Here is a 21,745-nt window from a genome sequence, read left to right on the forward strand (position 1 = left end):
AATTTCAAACTTAAGGCGCAATTCGAAAAGCGCAAAAAAGCTCCACATTCAGCTGGGGCTTTAAGCTCAAATCTCAAATAAAACGTGGCTTTAATGGAAAAAGGCGCAATGGTGCAAAAATACAAATCTATATATGTTTAGTCCAAGATTGATAATAATAAGCACGAATAACAAATATATGGACAAAGGAATTGTAAAAACATTACGATAAAGTGAAATATGAATTATCTAGTGTCACCCCTTCAAGAGAGGCTCATTGCCAAGGAAAAGTATGTCTTAGAGCCTGGATGATGAGCGAAGCGCTCAACATGTTTTGAGTCTCGCTTCAGGCTTAAGCGCGCCTTTGACAACACTGATTATTAGGACAACTAAGAGAGAAATTCCAATTTAGGAGGTTGTAATAGTTGGGGGGTAATCGAGAGAGATTCATAGCTTAAAAAGATTGAATAGGAGGAGCATAAATATCTTAATTAATCACAGGTGAAGTCTGGATCCATCTTTTTAAAAAAATTGGCTGTGTTTGGCATGAAGGATATGTTTTTCATGGTAAATGTTTTTCTGGCACAGTTTGGGGAGAGGTGATTAGACAGGATATGGCACAGTTTCAGCTCACCGAGGACATGACCTTAGATAGGAGGTTGTGGAGGACTCAGATTAGGATAGAAGGCTAGGTGGCTTATCCTTTCACCATAGTAGTTGTAGTTTTGCTCATTTGTTTATTACCATTTGATTGTTGCTTATATTTGTTGGGCCGTTGCACTTTGGTTATCTTATTTATCTATAGTAGTTAATGCTCGTTTCTTTCCGGACTGTTCTACCATGACTTTCTCGCTTTTGTTATTCCTTGTTTTCATATTGTTTTCGATATGCTTGGTCCTATCTGACCTTTTGTCTTGTTTTCCTCTCTTGTACTCCTCTCTTGAGCCGAGGGTCTTTCGGAAACAGTCGCCCTACCTTTCAAGGTGGGGGTTAGGTCTGCGTACGCTCTACCCTCCCCAGACCCCATATGGTGGATTATACTGGGCTTGTTGTTGTTGGTGGTGGTGGTAAATGTTTTTCTGGAAAATATTTTTCAGGAAAATAAGTGGGGTTCTTACTTATTTTCTTGTGTTTGGTACGTAAGCAAACGATATTATCCTAAAACATTTGTATATAATCTAGACAAATATTATGGGATGTGGGTGTGGGTGGGGATGGGGGGCTACAGGGGTGAGGGTGAAGATGAGGCGTGTTGGAGGGTTGGGAGGACATAATTAATGTGGAATGTCATTTGTGGAACTTGTTTTCCCTACTTCCACTAGGGAAGTCATTTTTCTCATTTATAAGGAACTTGTTTTCCTAGAGAAAATATTTTCCAAGAATTTGGACCAACCGAACATGGGAAAATTGCAAAACATTTTCTTCATACTGAACACGCCCTTAATTAGAACAATTTTCCTTCAACGTGTATTAGAACTCTTTCATAATTTGAGTTCACTTTAGTTATTGAACCTTTAATCCACCTTTCCTATTACTGAAGTAGTAATGAAGCTACCAAATAGCAAGATAGAAACCAAATCCTCATGGGATCGACATTATCTATACTATAGCGCGAACTTTAGATTTATACCAAAGCTTTACTCTTGTTATAAGGCCAATGTAAAAACATTTAAGGAAGGCAAACGAAAATCAAAAGAAATAGATAAAATCGATTGAAAAGCTTAATGCTGGCCAGTGAAACTTCATTCATTTGCTAGGAAGATACCTGAACTGTGCACATAGCTCCATCCACAATAGGAACCAAATAAAAACTGAAATCCCACAAAGATCACAACGTTCGTTCATTTAAAATCGCACAGTAAAACCAATGTCGAGTCAGCTATATGAATTCCTATTTGGCCGGTTTCCTTCCAATACTTAAAAATTTATTTTTGAGAAGCTTAATGCCAAAAGCTCTTTACGCCAAACAAAAGGCCATCATAAAGTAAGTGCCTAAAGAAGCAAAAATTCTCGGACTCCAAACAATAAAAATTCAGTCTTTGACAGCTGCTATCCTATCAGTCTATCACTACCTCAAAATTATTATATTTTCTTAAAGCTTCACAAAATGCCCAACAAAAAGCACCCTTCATCCAACGAGTTCATTATCACATACAACAAAAACCTAAGACTCAAAATAGTAAAAAAGGAAAAAAAAAAAAAAAAAAGACCTTCAATCTATGCAACTGTTATCAACATCGTATACCAATCTGAAACCCCAAGCCATATAAAAGAACAACAGTCTATATTTCCAATCTTTCACAGAATTCCACAGCTAAATCTCCATAATTTATCAATGAGAAAGAATGATGGAAACCCTAAATGAAAGTAAAGGATAAAAAAGCAAAGGACTTTAGAAAGAATAACCTGAAGGATAGGTGGATCGAAAGTGTTGTTGAAGAAGATTCTACTGTCAGCAATCAGCAGAGTTTGGCAAGCTGATGTGGCTCTCCCTCTCAGTTAATACCTTACTATGAGATCATACGATTGTGCGATTCGAACCCTCATGCGGGTCCATTGCCTTTCTTTAAATACTTAGAATATTTTATTTTTTATTTTAAAAAGAAAAATCTTTGGTTAATTGTTTTAAAATAAGTTTTCCAGAAAAATAATCAGAATATTTTCTGCTTGAAATTCTTTGGGAAAATCAGATTTTTGTAACATCCCGTATATTCGAGTTAGGTGTGAATGTATGAAACAAGTATTAAGTTGATATTTTAGCCATATGAATCCATTCGGGATGATTCGGGTGATAAACAGTCGTTTTGAATCAACCCAAATAGTGAGGTTTTTAAGAGTTCTCAAACTCGTCTAAATTTCAGTAGGTCTAACTTCTAAGCCACTTTCGTGAAAATAGGTTGGGAATTGGGAAATCTTCCTCAACGAAAGTTGTAGGTCTTCGAAATACCTTTTCCAACGGTAGGTCGCCCAGCTCCAACGGAGCTCTGTGCTAGGAGTTATACCCATTTTACTGAACATCGTCTGTGCAGTGTAAAAATTAGGCATGCGCGGCGCCCAGGCCACATTTTTAGCAAACTCAAAATTTTGACGCCGTCGAAATGGATATACTATGTTCGCCGCCTTGGGCGACGCACCAGGCCGTTTTATGCCTGAAGCGATTTTTCCCGAAATCTATAAAAGCCTAACTTCGTTATATTCATTCCCACTTCGTTTTAGCCGACGTTTTGAGAGGTAGGTTTCCCCAAAACATAAAAGGTAAGTTCTTGATCAATTCCCATCATTACTTCATTAATCTAGCATCAAATTAACACTAGTTCATCTTCCAAGAACCCTAGATTCTTGAAACCCAATAAAGAGAAAAAGAAAGGGACGTTTGGAGAGATTCCTTCAAAAAGGTATAATCCTTGATTTTATGATGTTATTGAAAGAGTTTAGACTAATGTAGGTTTTCAATGGATTAGAATCCATGAATGATTCATGAAGTGTTCAAGAACACGTTCTAGACATGAAAACCCTAGTTTTTCTATAAAGGGGGTATATGGGTAGAATTAGATTAAAGCTCTAATCTTTTCTCATCTAAAACCATTGTACTGTGATTATTGAATCTTGGAAAGTGCATTTGAGCGGGATTTGAGGTATGTCTAGATTTCCAAAACTCTTTCTTGAAGTATGTCTCTTTTGTAAACCTTCTTTGATGTATGTCTATATTTCAAAAATCGTCTTTTCAAGTTTGTTTACTTTGAAGTAAACATACTTCAAAAGTAATGGAAAACTCATTTTTCCCATTATTGGATTATTCAACTCTGTGAAACTCATTTTTCCCATTATTGGATAATTGAACTCATTTTTCTAAAGGTTGGACCTTAAACTTGTTTTGCTGTTGAATGGATTCCTTGAACTTGAAAATTGAATAAGAGATTTGAATAAGATTCTAAATCCGTATGACTTGAAATGCCTCTATTTTGAGATGATGATTGAGAAGTGAGATTTGGCTCCAAGCTATGATTGATGATTAGGTAATATGCCATGATTTGTATTTTGTTTGTGTTTGGGCCTGTATGGGCAAGTTGTGCTAGTCCAGAGGATGATTAGCCGTTATGGATCCTAACGTATCAATACGATTATTGCTGTGTCAGTCCAGAGGATGATTGACCCCCGTTGCTTCCTAGCCGGAGTATCTATTGTTGTGTCAGTCCGGAGGACGATTGACCTCCGTTGCTTCCTAGCCAGAGTATTTATTGCTATGTCAGTCCAGAGGATGATTGACCTCCGTTTCTTCTAGCTGGAGTATCTATTGCTGTGTCAGTCCAGAGGATGATTGACCTCCGTTACTTCCTAGCCCGGAGTATCTATTGATGTGCTAGTCCAGAGGATGATTAGCCTCCGTGGTTTCCTAACCCGGAGTATCGACTGATTGATTTGCCTGTGAGTGGCTTGTTTTGTATCTTTGTTTCCTGTGAGTGGCTTGTGGAAACCTTGAGTTCATAAATGAAACACAGAATGATGTGAACGGTAACATAAGTGGAACTTAATATATTCATGTATGTTGACTCTTATTGGTGATTTCCATAGTTTACTGGCTTACTTATTCTCTGGAGTTCGAACTGTTTCTTTTGATATCATTTTATTGATTTATTACCTTACTTTGGTTTTATTAACTATTTCCCCTTAGACACTCACTGAGTACCTAGTACTCAGGCATACCATTGTTGTTTTTGATGGTATGTTAGGTATCATTGAGGAGCAGGTTCGTGATACACCTACGACTTAAGAGAACTTGCTGCTTTCGAGACTATTTGGTGAGCCCACATGATTGTTCGTGGGGCACCATTCTATCTTTACTTTTTTTCGTATTTTAGTTTCGGGCTGCGTCCCAATGTTTTTAGACACTCTTTATTATCTTAGAAGCTCCATAGATAGTATACATTCTTGTGGGTAGTTGTCGAGTTGTTTAACTCTTGGGTACGTGATACGTTTGATTTAGTATTATAATATTAAAGATTTCCGCTAATTTAATTCATATCTCATGATTCGTTTGAATTTATTTTATAAACTGTTGGAGGTGATTATTGAACCTAGCGGGTTCAAGTGTTATTATTGTATCTTTTAGGTTCTTCCGATGTTGTTCATGACGTCGGATGCCGGTCACCTCTAGGGTGGGTTTTGGGGCGTGACAATTTTCTTTTGGAAAAGGTACTTGAAACTGATTTTGAAGAGCTCACCAAACATTAACAACAACAACAACAACAACAACAACAACAACAACATACCCAATAACAAAGTGGCCTTTGGGAGGGTAGAGTGTGGGCAAATATTATTCTATCTTGAGAGATAGCGAGGCCAATAAACCTCCCGCCCAAGGACAAATTTTTTAAAAGGATTGACAACCTCGTCACATTTTCTAAAAGTTTGTCTATATATAATGGAAAAGCAAGCAAGGAAACTTAAGCAGGACAACTCAAAAGGAAAAAGAAATTAATTATCTTTTATTTATTTACTTTGGGTGGTTTAACTCAAAAGATAGTCATACCTGTGTGGCAGTGGGGAGCGTATTACTATAGATTTCGTGGTATTCATTCCACGTAACTTGATGAAGTTTGACGCTGAGTTATTGTTGATAGGTTGACTAAGTCTGCACACTTCATACCGGTTCTGACTACCTACTCTTCATATAAACTTGCACAGATTTATATCCAGGTGATAGTTTGGTTGTACGGGATGCCATTTCTATCACTTCTGACAGAGGGACAGTTCACACCTCGCTTTTGGAGGTTTGTACAGACTCGTAACCCATGAAAATCCCTCTATAAATTTTCACTCTCCAAAATATCCAAAAACAAGAAAAGAGAATACCGCGCTGTGCTTCAAAGAGCACAAATCATGCCTAGCTATCAATATCCAAAACATTACCATAAAATTCCAACCTCATTCAATTGCCAAGATATTTTCTTTCAAATATATTTTTAGTAAAAGTGTTTTTGGAGTCATCTGCTAAATATTTTTCTATTATTTTTTAATATTTGTTCTACCATTTTCTTTAAGTCGTTATATAATTTTTTGTTTTGTTACATTTGTTGAATTGGGGGGCAAGTGGAACCATACATTTGGTGATGTGATTTTGATGTTCTAAGTAATCGAGGAATAAAGGACTTAAGATGTTTCGAAACCAAATATTGATTTTCTCACTGGTGGGATTTTATTTAGGAGGGACAGTCCAAGTTTTGTGTGCTTAGAAGAGATAGAGGAGAAATGTCACGACCCAAACCGATGAGTCATGACAAGTGCCTGACTTTTACTGACCAGGCACCCTTATACTCATACCTGGATCTCACTGAATAACAGGGTGACCCATATAGGACTTATAACTGAACTATACTGGCTCCTGTAAGAACAACACCATGAACTCTGCATCAAGAACTCACAACCACCTGTATACATATATACTGAAAATAACAGTACAAGCCGACTAGACCGCTACATAAGTTGTACAACAAAATAGGAGCCGACAAGGCTACATAACATCCCAACTACATACAACTGTCTACAGACCTCTAATGGAATACAAAGCTGTAGAAAGGACGGGACAGGGCCCCCTCATACCCATATATACATGCAAAAAAGCATACCAAAAATAGATTGCAGCTCCGAACCAAGTGAGTGCACTGACTACTGCTGGGTGGAAGTCCTACTGAGCTGGATCGCTTGTCTGTCTACCTGAACCTGCGGGCATGAACGCAACCCCCCAAGAAATAGAGGAGTCAGTGCGAATATTATACCAAGTATCTAAGGAATAAGAGCAACGTATACAAGGAATCGTGAAAGGTATCTGAACACGAAAGCTAATCCAAATATCTGAAAGTGTCTAATACTCTATATAACTAAAAGTGACTCTGCGGCGTATGATGTGCATGCTTTCTTTCAAAATCATATACATATATCATAGTATAACTGCTAGTGATGTGGAACGTCCAACCCGATCCATATATCATAACGTCCCGCGTCTGGGGTAATCTCATACCGTACCCACTGCAGTGGTGTGCATATCTACGTGCCTGCCCGGCAGACTATAGCATGGCGCGGTGTAAGAAAATAGTTGTACATATATATATAAATGCATGAAATACTCGTAAAAGGATGCTCTGAACTCCTTAGGGCAACATAAGATCTCCCAGTAACATAAGAAGCTAGTATGTCAATATAATAAATCTCTGGAAGCTATAAACATGAAATATATGAAATCGAGGATACAATGGATCCTATACTATCTAGGAATAGAGTCTTTGGAACTCGCTCATTTACTTCTTTCGTTCGTATCGTAAGGATCATGCCAAAATGAATAAAAGGGATAGCCTTAACATACCTTATCCGCTGATCAAGCTAACTATGATTATGTCCCGAGCTTGACAAATCTACACACAAGACCAAGTATGCTAACTATTAGACTAGAATGTGCTTATATTCCACTTGTTTATAACTTAACGAAATTCGGACAACATTTCCTCTGTAAACTTAACAATATCTCAAATTACAAATCAACCCAAACATCAACAACAACAATACCAATATTTACATATCAAAATATAATCAAATCCATCCCCAAACATCTCCCAAAACAGCCCCTAATCTCATCTTTAAACTCAATCAACTTACCGCTTTCATAACTATATTTCCTTCACTTTAAATCACTAAAACTCTTGGTAATCAACTAAATAACAAAGGTAAGAATCATATACATACCTTAAAGGAATTGAAACTCCGGGAATCAAACTCCAAATCCAACTTCTAAGCTCAACAACTTCAATAGAACCCTAGGAACAACTTTCTCTTCACTAGTTCGGGTTCACGAGGCTCGGATCTTGCTAAAATCACACTAATATGTTGGGAAAGGTTGGGAGGAATATATTAGGGTTTATCTCTGGTTGGAGGGGTGTGAAATGAGAAGGAAAAACGTGATATGGCTATATATATCAAGTGGAACAAAGTTTCACCGCCTTAGGGTCGACGGCTCGTCAACACGTTGACGGCCGTCGACTTGCGCCATCCTCCTGCCACTTGAGGTTTAGGGGCCTCGGCATGTTGACAACGTGAAAGGATGCCACGTCAACATGTTGACGGGCCGTCCTTTTGCACCGTCAAAGTGCACTGGTCCTTGGTTCCCTGAGTTGTTCCGATTCGCGTTGATTCGATTCGTTTAACTTCTAATCCTATCGCGTTGTAAGGACATACACTTGTACTTCGGTATGTGGGAGGTAAGGCACTTAATATCTCGTAAACTCGGATACGAATCTCCGTACTAAGGGTATCCTCAAATAGGAAGCCGTGGACTTTCTTACGACGAAAACGAGAGGCGTAACAAGAAAAAAAATCTGAAGTATGATTGATTTTGATTTTGGGAGTTCTAATTAAGTGAGCTTTTATATTTAAGTGTAGTGCAATGGGTCGAGTAATGGATCAAAATTAAGGAGTGGATTTGTCGAAAAGAAATGGGTATAAATTTGTGGGTGGGTTCCAATTTCTCGCCTGCCACATGTCCCTTATGTTAGCATTAGGGGTAAATTGTAGCAATTGTATAATTGTGAGGCTAGTTATGGAACGATACTCAAATAGATAATAATTTTAAATATTTCTCATAGTACATGGTATATTTGACCCTTTTCTGATTTCTTTCACTTCTCCATTCAAACCCTAGCTTTTATTTGCAACTAGATTTAATCATCTCTATGATAGAGTAGACAATTCAATAAACAAGAAGGGAAGTGAAACTAAAGAGGAATATAAATTTTCTACCTATGTTAGTGGCGATAATGGTGCAGTCAAAACGAAAGGGCTGGGTTAAAATTAGCAGAAACTATCGTGAAACAATTAGCTTATGTATGTATTACCAATTGTTTAATCCCTTTTGTTTTGCCACTTGTTCTTCTTTTCACATGAAACCAGAAAGGCCCCACCTTATCTTATTATTTATTAATCGAATTAAATCAATTTTATTTCCATTTTTTCTTCCTCTTTTTTCCTTTGTTTATGTTATTATTTAAAAAGAAAATTAATTAATACTCTGTGTGTATTGATATATTCTTAATTTTTGCTTAAACTGTGTAGGTCCTATACTTCTAGAGCACCTTAATCACGTCATTACATTTGTTATCACTGCAATTATAAGCTTAGAAATTTATGGGCGTTACATTCTCCCCTCCCCTTTATGGACATTCATCCTAGAATTTCGTGTCCAAGTCATACATGAGCTAAAAGAGGACCTTAGACTTATGTCATATTCATCTTTGTCTTATACTAAACTTTAGCTTACTCCCAAAAAATTTCAGCAGAGTTTCCCCTGAAATTAGAGTTGTCCAAAGATTGCAACTTATTCAAACAACTCAACGACAATGTCTCGCACCTCTAGCTACTCAATCCAACAATATTTAACATCAAGAAACATCATTATACACCTCAAAGACACTACATGTTACTGTAAGCATAAATATCACATAACTTCAAAATTTATATCTTTTAAACAAATAAAATGAGTTATGTACCTGAAAACTCGAATAAATAGGGATACTTTAACATCATAGCCTTCTCAGAGTCCCAAGTAGCTTCCTCAGTTGTTGGTTATCTACATTACCTTTACCGAAACAATATATTTGGTTCGAAGTCTAAGAACTTGTCTGCCTAATATAGCTATAGGGTCTTCCTCATAGGACAAAGTATCATCAAACTCTATCTCTTGCCTACAAATTACATGACTCGGATCATGAAAGTATTATTTCAACATAGATACATGAAAAACTGGGTGTACCGACGACAACTCTGGAGGTAAAACTAGTTGATACGCCACAATTCTGATCTTTTATAGAATTAGATAAGGCCCAATATACCTTGGGTGGAGCATGACTTTTCTGACAAACCTCATGATACCCTTCATTGATGACACTTTAAAAAATACATAGTCATCTTCTTTGAAATCAATATCACGATGTCTTATATTTGTGTATGACTTTTGATGGCTCTAAGCTGCGTTGAGTCATTTTTGAATCAACTTCACCTTATTCAAGGCATATTGTACTATGGCTGGAGGGAGAAGCTATGTCTCACCCATCTCAGACCATCCTATTAGTGAACAACAACGTCTTCCATATAAGGCCTCAAATAGAGTGAGCCATTTGTATACTTCTTTGGTAGATGTTATTGCAAGCAAATGCTATCAATGGAAAATTGGTATCCCAATTTCCCTAAAAATTAAGAACATATGATCTTATCATATATTCCAAGGTTTGAATAATCTGCTCAGCTTGCTCGTATGTCTAAGGGTGAAAGCTGGTGCTTAGATTAACCCTAATACCGAGACATTTCTAAAAACTTTATCAAAACTGGGCAGTGAACTGTGCACGCCTATCATAAATAATGTCACGACCCAAACTGATGGGCCATGACTAGTGCCGGAGCTAGGCACCCGTAGACGACCTGCTAGATATAATCAGGATGAAACTGAAAATAATATGGCACCCTGTAAAAGCATGCTATGAACTCATCCTGTCATACATAAAAAAGAACCTGTCTCCTGAGAAGCCACAGCTAACCAAAATGTAAACAATATGCAAGCCGATAAGACTGCCACTATACACGAGGACATCCAAGATGAACTGCATCCATATATATTACCAAACCGTATATACACAACCCACATATGTCTACAGACCTCTAAGAGTATAACAAAGCCTATGTCAAAAGGATCTGTACGAAAATAGCTCAAGCTCCGAAACAACGGAGCTCTCCACGCAGCTGGCAGAAGTCCTAAGCTGGAGGATCGAGGATCACTAAACTGAGTGTTTGTACCTGTGAGCATGAACGCAGCCCCCGAAGAAAGGGGATCAGTACCGAAAATGTACTGAGTATGTAAAGCATGAAGTACAATAAAGAAGATCATGACTGAGTAAAAGATGACTAGAGACAAGTATGATAATCAAAGATACCAATGCACCTGTGCCTTATGAGATGAGAGTCATGCATATCTATATAATATACCGTACCCGGCCCATTATGGGACTCGGTGAATGAAGTCATATACATATATACCGTACCCGGCCCTCTAGTGAGGGACTCGGTGAAATAATCATATATATACCGTACCCGGCCCTCTAGTGAGGGACTCGGTGAACAATGCAATGAAACTGTGCACGAGTAGAGTATTAGGAGCAATCATGTACAAAATGAATCATCATCTGAGACTCAATAGAATAATTATAATGAACCACACTTGAGAATAAAAGACAACTGTCATGTCAAGTACCGCTGAGAACTAGAATTCATTGGAGTCATGTATGTTCATCGTTCGCTTCGTTTTATGTAATTCATGCCAAAAAGAAAGAAGGGATAGCTTGACATACCTTGAAGCTTATCTATTCGCTCAACTTCTACTTCTCGGACTCGCAAATCTACAATCAAGGGAATTCATACTATAATTAGGTCCATTGTCATATACTTATCTTAAGCCTCCAAATAAATCTTTCTAGAATCTGCCAAAATTTCGGAAGCATCTCCTCTGTTTAAATGCCTAGCCCAAAATCGTAATTCAGCAACCAACAACAACAACATCAATACCAACATTAACAACATCACTTTCAACACCAACATGTGCCATAAAATAGCCCACACACTGTTTTCCAACTTCCATAACTAACCAACTTACTATACACTTATTTAACAACTTTGTCTCCGAGAATAAATCAGTATTAACGTAAATAGAAAGAGATTCATACCTTATTCTGGTTAAAACAGCAATATCCTCAATATCAACGCTAAAATCCACCGCAAAATAATACTAGAATCACAACCATGCGATACCCGGACCTAAACTACTACTCCGTTACTTGAAAATTGCTCACTTTTTGATTCCCTCACTCTCTCTCTTCTAATTTCTAGAATTTTTTGGGCAAATTCTGATGAAAAAGGGGGTTATTACCCTGTATATAGGGGTCAAATTCGGGTCGGTTCACTATAGCAGTACTTTAGCAAGTCGGTTACTGTAGCAGTACTGTAGCACGTGTTTCTGCTTTGTCAGCCGAACTTGTAACGTCCATAATTCTCTACTCTGATGTCCTATCGATGAGCAGTTTGTTGCGTTGGAAACTAGACTCAACGAACTTCATTTTAGGCTTGTGTTTCACTTCAAAGACTTCATATGCTAAGAGATATTCGTCCCTCAATTTGGACCAAAATTTTCACACAAAACTTTACCCATCCTTTCTCCAAAGTCGTACCACTCCATTTCTTCCACTCATTTCCTTATAAAACCTTCCGATATACCTTATATACATCCTTCACTCATTAAATATACTTAATAATGCTTGCTCCTTATATTTCAAAGTGGTTTTACTTAACCATAACTCAACGTACTTATGTTCAAATTTGATAAGTGCTTCTTCGAAGATACGCGGTGTAACAAATAATGGATAGGGTGAACCATGAAATCGAACAATTTCCTTTATATACAATGATCCATACTGGGGAGCCATATAAGTCATCTTGATTGACAAAAAAATAAGCCGATCGACGACTAGAAATATATTTTCTTAACTAACTTTAGTTCACTTTTCTTGTGTTTAAGCACATTTCATTCACTTTCTTCTTAATATTCGTATTTTCTTGTGGAAAAGATGAATTGGTGAAAAGATGATGATTTGGTGCTTTAAATGATGAAAATAGACTTTGAATCTGAGTAGAAATTCAAGACATGAAGCGAGATCAAGTTAGAACCCCAGAATCAAGTACACACGAGGAAAATGTGAGGAAGTGAAAAATAGACAAAATAATAACTTAGCACTCCGTTCAAGATGCCATAAGCGTTGGGGGTATCAGTGAGAAATTGATCCAAAATAAGAAGAGCAAAAGTACCAGAAAAAGAAGTTTGGTGATTCGTGCCACTCTCCAGAGCGTGCTCCGCACCGAGCACTATCAGAAAAACCTGCATATTTCATATTTCTGAAGTTTTAACTTGGCAACCCATGCCACATGGTGACCCTTGCAGCATACCAAGGCAATATTTGCAAGATTCCAGTCACTGAAAAAAGGCTTGGTGCGTTCTTCCTGTTAGGTTTCACGCCTACTTCCTGTCCTATGTGTAACCAATTTTCGCTTACAGGAAGGAACACGTTACTGAACATATTGTATCCTAGCGTCTTGCGGAATGATAAACTGCAGGTAAGTAAAGGACACACGATATTTACGTGGAAATCACCAGGCTAAAAAAGTGATGAAAACCACGACCTATAAACCTGTAGGATTTCCCCAACTCCACTACATCAATGAGCCAACTGCGAGTTACAAATTACAACCTCTGTAATCTAACCCTTAAACCCAGCCTTGTTACACTACTTGGAGTTACAATTGTTTGTATCTACTTTAATGCTTCTTATAAGCTAATAAAGATACAGCTCGATAAAACAAACCTAATACACAAATCTAGACTTCAGAACTGGGAAGAATTTGTCACGACCCAATCGGAGGGCCATGACTGGCACCCGGAGCTAACCCACCGGGCACCTCTCATAGTACATTCACATTCATATCTAGGTGAGCCACATGGCTTATCAACAACTCTATGCCTCAATAGTACCATTTCCAACGGTTAAAACACTTTATATATATCAACATCAACCACTATGCCCATACACATATACACAAGCCGACGAGGCTGACAAAATAATATACCAACATGAGCCGACAAGGCAAAAGACATCTACTATACATGACTGTCTACGAGCCTCTAAGAAGAGTATGAAACATCATCATAAGGACGGGACAAGACCCCGCCACCTGCGGGCATGACGCAACGTCCACAAACAAAAGGACGTCAGTACGAATAATGTACTGAGGATGTAAAGCATAATCAACATCATAATAGAAGCATAAGAAATGACATAAGATAAAAGAGTCATGAGATGATGGAGCCATTTATACCTCTAGCGTTGTTCATAGTATTTACTTACCATTTTTCTAGTGGGAACCTTCCATTTCATACATTTATACTTATAGTCGTATCATACCCGACCATAGAGGTTCGGTGTCTTACATACCCGACTATGATAAGGTTCAGTGTTATACATACCTGGCCCTGCCAAGGCTTAGTGTCATCCCTAGCCAACTGCAGTGGTGTGCGCGCGCGATAGATATTATACCCGGCCATATAAGCTCGGTGTTCTTAATAGTCATACTTTGATATATGTGTATATATATATCTAGACCTCATCTTCTACTTTCTCCTTCTACCCAAGTTGTTCAACAACTAAGCATTCTTGATAACATGAAATAAGCATGAGAACTAACCTTTTATCTCATAAGAATGAGCTTTGGAGCAAGTTATCAACTTATGTGAAAACCCTAGCTTCAATACCCAAGTTGTTCTTGAAGTCTATTAACCCTAATGAGCCTTCCAACACATGAACACTTCAATTCTTGCTATTTGATCTTTGTTTTCTCTTGGGTTTGAGTGGAATATGCTTGGAGAAGGGTTTTTGAGCTCTCAAGACTTTTGGAAATGTGGGAAATGAAATAACATAATAAGGGTCACTTATGGTGCGCACTCTAAGCTACCTAATAGTCTCCTTAATCTCGTAAGGACTTTATGTTCATCTTAGGCTCACATTAGTCTACTCACAACGCAACATCCCGAAATTTCTGAGATGTAACATTTTCCCCCCCTTGGGAACATTCGTCCTCGAATGTTAGGTTCTGGGGGATTCTGTAAAAATTTCGCCAGAGTTTCCCCTGTAACATGGCACTACCATCCTGTCACAACAACCCACAATACATCGCCTCACAGGGCTACAACAACAATATCAATAACCATGGCCACATACGACCAGGAAAGCATCAAGGAAAACACTACATACCTGAGGACAATGGCGTCTCTGCCTGAGTCTCCTCTGGAGGTGGAAACAAATGCGGGTACCTGAACTTCATGTCTTCTTCTACTTCCCAAGTAATTTCCTCTCTATTATTATTTCTCCATAAAACTTTAACTGAAGCTACATCTTTGGTTCTGAGTCTCCGTACTTGCCTATCTAGAGTGTCAATGGGAACTTCGTAGGATAATTGCTCAGTGACCTGAACATCATCTACCGATACAACTCTAGAAGGATCTCCAATGCACTTACGAAGCATCGATACATGGAAAACCGGATGGACTGACTCCAAATCTGAAGGTAGATCTAATTCATAAGCCACTCGGCCTACCTTGCGTACAATCTCATAAAGTCCAATGTACCGGGGACTAAGCTTGCCTATTTTACCATATCTCATAACGCCCTTCATTGGCGACACCTTCAAGAATACCCAGTCTTTCACTTGAAACTCTAAATCTCATCGACGATTATCTGCATAATATTTCTGATGACTCTGAGCTGTTAATAGTCGATCCTGTATGAGCTTGACCTTTTCTGTAGCTTGCTGGATCAAACCTAGTCCTATCAATTTAGCCTCTCCCACTTTGAACCACCCGATTGGTGATCTGTACTTTCGCCCATATAAAGTGTTATATCCCGTATTTTTGAACCTCGGAGCATCTGCTGGGGTGGGGCCCACATACCGAGATTTTTTTTGGAACATCTGAAAAGTCATATGAATCACATATGTAAAGTTAAACACAACTCATGAAGTACCTTTGGACCAAATCAAAGTGGAAACCCTCCAAACGAATATTTTTAAGAAAACGTTTTCGGGTGACCTGACTTTGGGGGGCAAAAACTGTATTGTAAGTTTGGAATTTCGAAAATACCTTGAAATAGAAGTTGTAGATAATTGAATTAGCTTTCCATCCATAGGTCGTGGGTTCCCAGGTGACGTCGGTACAAGGAGATATGAACATTTTAAGGTCGAAAGGTCAGTGGGCTAGGCCCAACTCGGGACCAACCGAGTTGGCCCAAAAAAATAAAAAAAAACTTCAGGCCCAAGTGAGGAGCCATTCGGCCATGGTCCATAAAAAGGATCCAAGCCCATGGAATTAAGTCATGTGGTCAATGAATAAAAGACCACTTAATCATCCAAATTCCATAGAACTTTCAAGAGAAAGAATAGGAGGAAAAACAAGAGAAAAACAAGAACAAAAAGAGGGCATTTCGGGTTTGGCCATAGAAAAATCACCCCTCAAAATCTTGCCTCTAAAATTATTTTCTTGTTGAATTCCTACTAAATTAAGTGTCCTCTACAACTTGGTGTAATTGTTTTGGAAGAAGGAGCACTTATTTCTTCAAGTTGACAACTTGTTCAAGTGAAGAAGTTTGTAGAAAAAGGTAAGAATCAATTCCTTTTTCTTATGTTATGAAGGTTTGTTTATGTTGTGGTATGTGGAAATGAGTAGAAATTATGGAAATAAGGAAGTTTGCAAAGTGGGTATGTATATATATATGTAGCCATGGGTGTATATATGTTGTATACATATATGAGTTGAATTTTATGTTGCATTCTAGTTGTGGTTATGATGGAAATTATATTGGGAATGAAAGTTGAATGAATTTTGGTTGAAGTTGGAATATAGATGATTATGTCACTTTAGAATAATTTTGTGATATTATGGAAATGAAGTTGTTAAGATGTGAATTATGATTATGGTTGATGAATTTGGAAGTTGGAAATTTGTTATGAAGTTGTATGCCAAAGATTTGATGTTTTGCATAAGTTATGATTTTGGCGGAAGATTGTATATCATGTATATCGAGTGTATATCTTAAGGAAAACGATATGAAATGTTTCTAGAACTATATGGTGATGATCATGATGGTTGTTGAATATGAAATTATTGATCTTAGTTGAAAGTTGGGTTGAATTGAAGATTATGTCAACTTGTGAGAAAAATGACTAGTTGAAGGATATTTGTGTTTTTAATGTTCATTGTTGATATTGTTGTTGTCGTTTGGGTTGTTGTTGATGATTTATAGCCGAGTTGAATTCTCGGGGTGTCATATGTATAGGGGAAGTGCTGCCGAAATTTCGGTAGCCAAATATGCTTAAAGTTGAAATAATGGCATTAATAATTCACAATTGGTAAACTTGACCAATTGCAGTTTTTCGACGAAACGGGAAGTGAGTTTGGAAAGGCTTAAGGAGCGCGAAAGGTATGTAAAGCAACCCCAATTCTTCCCTTGGCATGCCCCTAGTGTGTTAGGGTCGGATCCGGGCCTCGAAGGACCTCTTGGCCCTCGGAATCCGCAAGACAAAATTTCAGTTTTTCCTTCAGTAGAATTGAACCATTTTGATACGCTTTTTCTGAAATTATGCAATTTTGCTATAAATTATTCAGAAAGTCATAGAATGTTTGTATAACCTTTTTAGGTGATACTATATGCTTAGAGGGCACAATTTGAGCCCGCCGCCTTGTTTGTCCCAAGGCGGGCCCGCTATTTACGGTTTTTGCCCCTAATGTGTTAAAGCTTCCTTTTTAAGCGATTTTTGAAAGAAATGTTTTAATTACCCTACTAATCGCTTAACGAATATTATTTTAAATATTCTGTTAAATATTATAAATTATTTTGACACTCGGAATGACTTCGGGAAAGTTATACTTCTGTAATTTATTATGATATCCGAAATACATTTATTATGATTCCGTCCGACCCCATTGGATTTGTTTGTCTTTGATACGCTTCATCGAGTCTTTGAAAACATTTATTATATTTTTAAATTGCATTAGTATCTCACTACTCCATTCGTGGATGTCCCAATGTTTCCCACACTGAGCCCGGGCCAGGATATGTTGTCAAGCGTAATTCTCTGCATTGTTCGCCGCGTCCCGATGTGAGGGGGCAGGTATACGCGTACATGGGTCTGTGGAGTATGATGTGCCATGTCCGCCTATTCTGATCTGATCTGTATGGCCATTCTGATATGACATTTTATGATACGGGGCCACGCCCCTTTTTCTGATTCCTCTGTATAGTGGCACCGGCGTCGGGAGGGTGGCCACATTCTGTCTGCCGAGTCCCGTGTCAGGGACCGGATATGATATGATATGACATATGTTTCTGTACGCATTCTGTCTGTTTTGGAAATATGCATTTGACACTCTGGATTCTGTACTCATTTTCTGTAACCATTATGATTTGACTTCTGTGATTCCGCTTTACATATTCAGTACATATTTCGTACTGACCCCCTTTCTTCGGGGGCTGCGTTTTCATGCCGCGCAGGTACTGACGACAGGTTCGCTGATCCACACGTTTAGGATCCTATTTCTGCTATTTGGGGCGCTCTCTTCTACAGAGCCCATCTTTTGGTACAGTCTGTCACTGCTATCTGGATATGTACTTTGTTCAGGGTATGACGGGGCCCTGTCCCGTCTTATGATTATGATATGTTCTGTAGAGGTCTGTGGATACATCTGTGTGGGTTCTGTACATATGTTTGGGATATTCTGTTCTGTGATGGCCTTATCGGCCTATGTGTGCCAAGTCTGCTTTTCTGCTAAATTCTGTAGCGACCACTAATATTATTATTATATTATTATTCTGTTAATATGCTAATTTGGGGTATCGGGTACGTATAGGTGCCCAGCTCGGGCACTGGTCGCGGCCCACGGGGTTGGGTCGTGACAAAAGTGGTATCAGAGCAGTTCGTCCTCGGAATGTCCACAGACCGTGTCTAGTAGAGTCTTGTTTATCGGTGTGTTGTGCACCACGCCTATAAACAGGAGGCTACAGGGCATTTAGGATACTACCCTTCTTTCTGTCTTAGATCGTGCGATAGAGCTGTGTTATCAGGATGACCCCTTCCTAACGAGTGGCTATATTTGCAGATATGCCTCCAAAAAAGGCGACAGCGGCCCAAAAGGCCAAGTCAGTTGCCGTAGGAGAGACTAGCCGGGTCCAGAGGACTACCAGGGCCCATGTATATATTGCTCCGGAGACTTTGCCCCAGACAGAGGGTTCTTCTACACCGCCACTCGTGGAGGAGATTGGGGCAGCCGTAGCTGCAGATCGGGGGACGGCTCCACTGCCAGCTCCCGCAGTTCCAGTACCTAAGCCTCCAGCTCCACGGCCAGGCACTGAGGATCAGTCTATGAGGGAGGCAGTCCAGTTGCTGACTAGACTTGTGGCAGGGCAGGTTCAGGGGCATGGACTGGGAGGTGACCGGGCAGTCAGGCGTGATAGTTCGAGAGCCCGTGAGTTTTTGACTTGTAACCCTCCAGAGTTCTTCGGGACAAAGCCCGAGGAGGATCCTGAGGAGTTTATTAGGAAGATGCGACGCACTCTAGATTTGATTAATGCTTCCGAGACAGAGTCAGTCACGTTAGCTTCGTACCAGTTATATGATGTGGCGGCAAACTGGTACGAGTCATGGGGGCTATCCAGGGGGGACGGCGCTCCTCCAGCAGTTTGGGGCAATTTTTCTCAGGCATTTCTTGGACATTTTCTGCCCCCAGAGTTGCGACGAGCCAGATCTGATAGATTCTTGTTATTGAGGCAGAAGGGCCGCAGTATCCGGGACTACAGTTTGGAGTTTGATTCCTTGGCCCGATATGCACCTACTGTGGTGGCTACTATGGCGGACCGGATGCACAGATATATTATGGGGCTGGATCGGTATTTTGTTGATAGCTGCTTAGTGTTGGCTGCTCAGCCCGGTATGGACATTGCCCGTATCCAGGCCCATGCCCAGGGTATGGAGGATCGGGGCAGAGGAGGACACCAGCCTGGCAGGGGCCAGGATCGGAGACAGCCCAAGAGGGCCAGGTCATCTGGAGATTTTCGGGGCAGACAACCCCCACAGCCGCAACAGCCTAGCAGATTTTCATCTCAGCCAGCGCAGAGCGCGCCTCCCCAGCCTACAGGTCGCAGGTTCGATAGCCCAGGGTATTCAGGAGCAGGCCAGAGCTCCAGGGCTTCAGGTTCGCGGACAGATAGGGGTTCTGGTCAGATGAGGCCACCCAGGGTTCAGTGTTCTTTTTGCGGCAGATACCATACGGGAGAGTGCTACAAAGCCACCGGTGCATGCTTTTCTTGTGGCCGTCAGGGCCATTCTGTGAGAGATTGCCCGTATAAGGGTAGTTCGGGTGGTGCAGCGCAGCCTACCGGATCAGCCGCTGGGTCTTCATCGTCGTCAGTGGCTATGCGCCCTACGGGGCAGGGTTTTCCAGCACCAGCAGGTCGCGGCAGAGGCCGTGGTGGAGCTTCTGGTATTAGCGGTCCTTCGAACCGCATTTATGCTTTGGCCAGCCGCCAGGATCAGGAGGCATCTCCTAATGTCGTTACTGGTACTTTATTGGTCTTCTCTCGGTCTGTGTATGCATTAATTGATCCAGGTTCGACTTTATCATATATTTCACCCCTTGTTGCCGGTAAAATTGGTATTATGTCTGAACCTATAGAGCCATTTGAGGTAGCCACACCGATAGGGGATTTTGTTGTAGCGAAACAGGTTTATAAAGACTGTTCTGTGATCGTTTGTGACCGTGACACTAAGGCAGATTTGGTAGAGTTAGATATGACTGAATTTGATGTTATTATGGGTATGGATTGGCTAGCTTCCTGTTACACTAATGTTGACTGCCAGAATAAGGTAGTTCGCTTCCAGTTTCCCGGGGAGCCAGTTATAAATTGGGCTGGTAATACAGCATCGCCGAAAGGTAAGTTTATTTCATACCTTAAGGCAAAGAAAATGATCAGAAAGGGTTATATCTATCATCTGGTTCGGGTGCAAGACTTGGACGCCGAGACGCCGACACTTCAGTCAGTCCCCGTGATTAATGAGTTTCCAGATGTTTTTCCCGACGAGCTTCCAGGTCTTCCTCCAGAGCGGGAGATAGATTTCTCTATTGACTTACTCCCAGACACTCAGCCTATCTCTATTCCTCCGTATAGAATGGCGCCTGCAGAATTAAAAGAGTTGAAGGAGCAGCTGAAAGATTTGTTGGATAAGGGCTTCATCAGACCTAGTACTTCGCCTTAGGGAGCCCCGGTATTATTTGTGCGTAAGAAGGACGGGTCGCTGCGTATGTGTATTGATTATCGGCAGCTGAATAAGGTAACTATAAAGAATAAATACCCCCTCCCCAGGATTGATGATTTGTTTGATCAGCTGCAGGGCGCTATGTGTTTTTCGAAGATAGATCTTCGATCCGGTTACCACCAGGTGCGAGTACGAGAGGCCGATATCCCTAAGACAGCTTTCCTGACCCGATATGGGCATTACGAGTTCAGGGTTATGTCTTTTGGGCTGACAAATGCTCCCGCAGTATTCATGGATTTGATGAACCGGGTATTCAGGCCATTCTTGGATATGTTTGTAATTGTATTCATTGATGATATCCTGGTTTATTCTCGGTCTGAGGCGGAGCACGCAGATCATCTGAGATCGGTATTAGGGGTACTCCGGCATCAGAAGTTATATGCGAAATTTTCTAAGTGCGAATTCTGGCTGTCTTCAGTGGCCTTCTTGGGGCATATTATTGCAGCTGATGGTGTCCGGGTGGACACACAGAAGATTGAGGCCGTGAAGAATTGGCCCAGACCTACGACGCCCACAGAGGTACGCAGTTTCCTGGGGTTAGCAGGTTATTACAGGAGGTTTGTGGAGAAGTTTGCTTCGATTTCAGCGCCTTTGACAAGGCTGACTCAGAAGGGAGCTAAGTTCCAGTGGTCTGACGCTTGTGAACGGAGCTTCCAGTTGCTGAAGGAGAAGCTAACTACAGCCCCAGTTCTGACTCTTCCAGAGGGACCGGACGGGTATGTTATTTATTGTGACGCTTCTGGCATGGGGTTAGGCTGTGTATTGATGC

Source organism: Lycium barbarum, chromosome 4 (genome assembly GCF_019175385.1).
Source record: "Lycium barbarum isolate Lr01 chromosome 4, ASM1917538v2, whole genome shotgun sequence".
NCBI lineage: Eukaryota > Viridiplantae > Streptophyta > Magnoliopsida > Solanales > Solanaceae > Lycium > Lycium barbarum.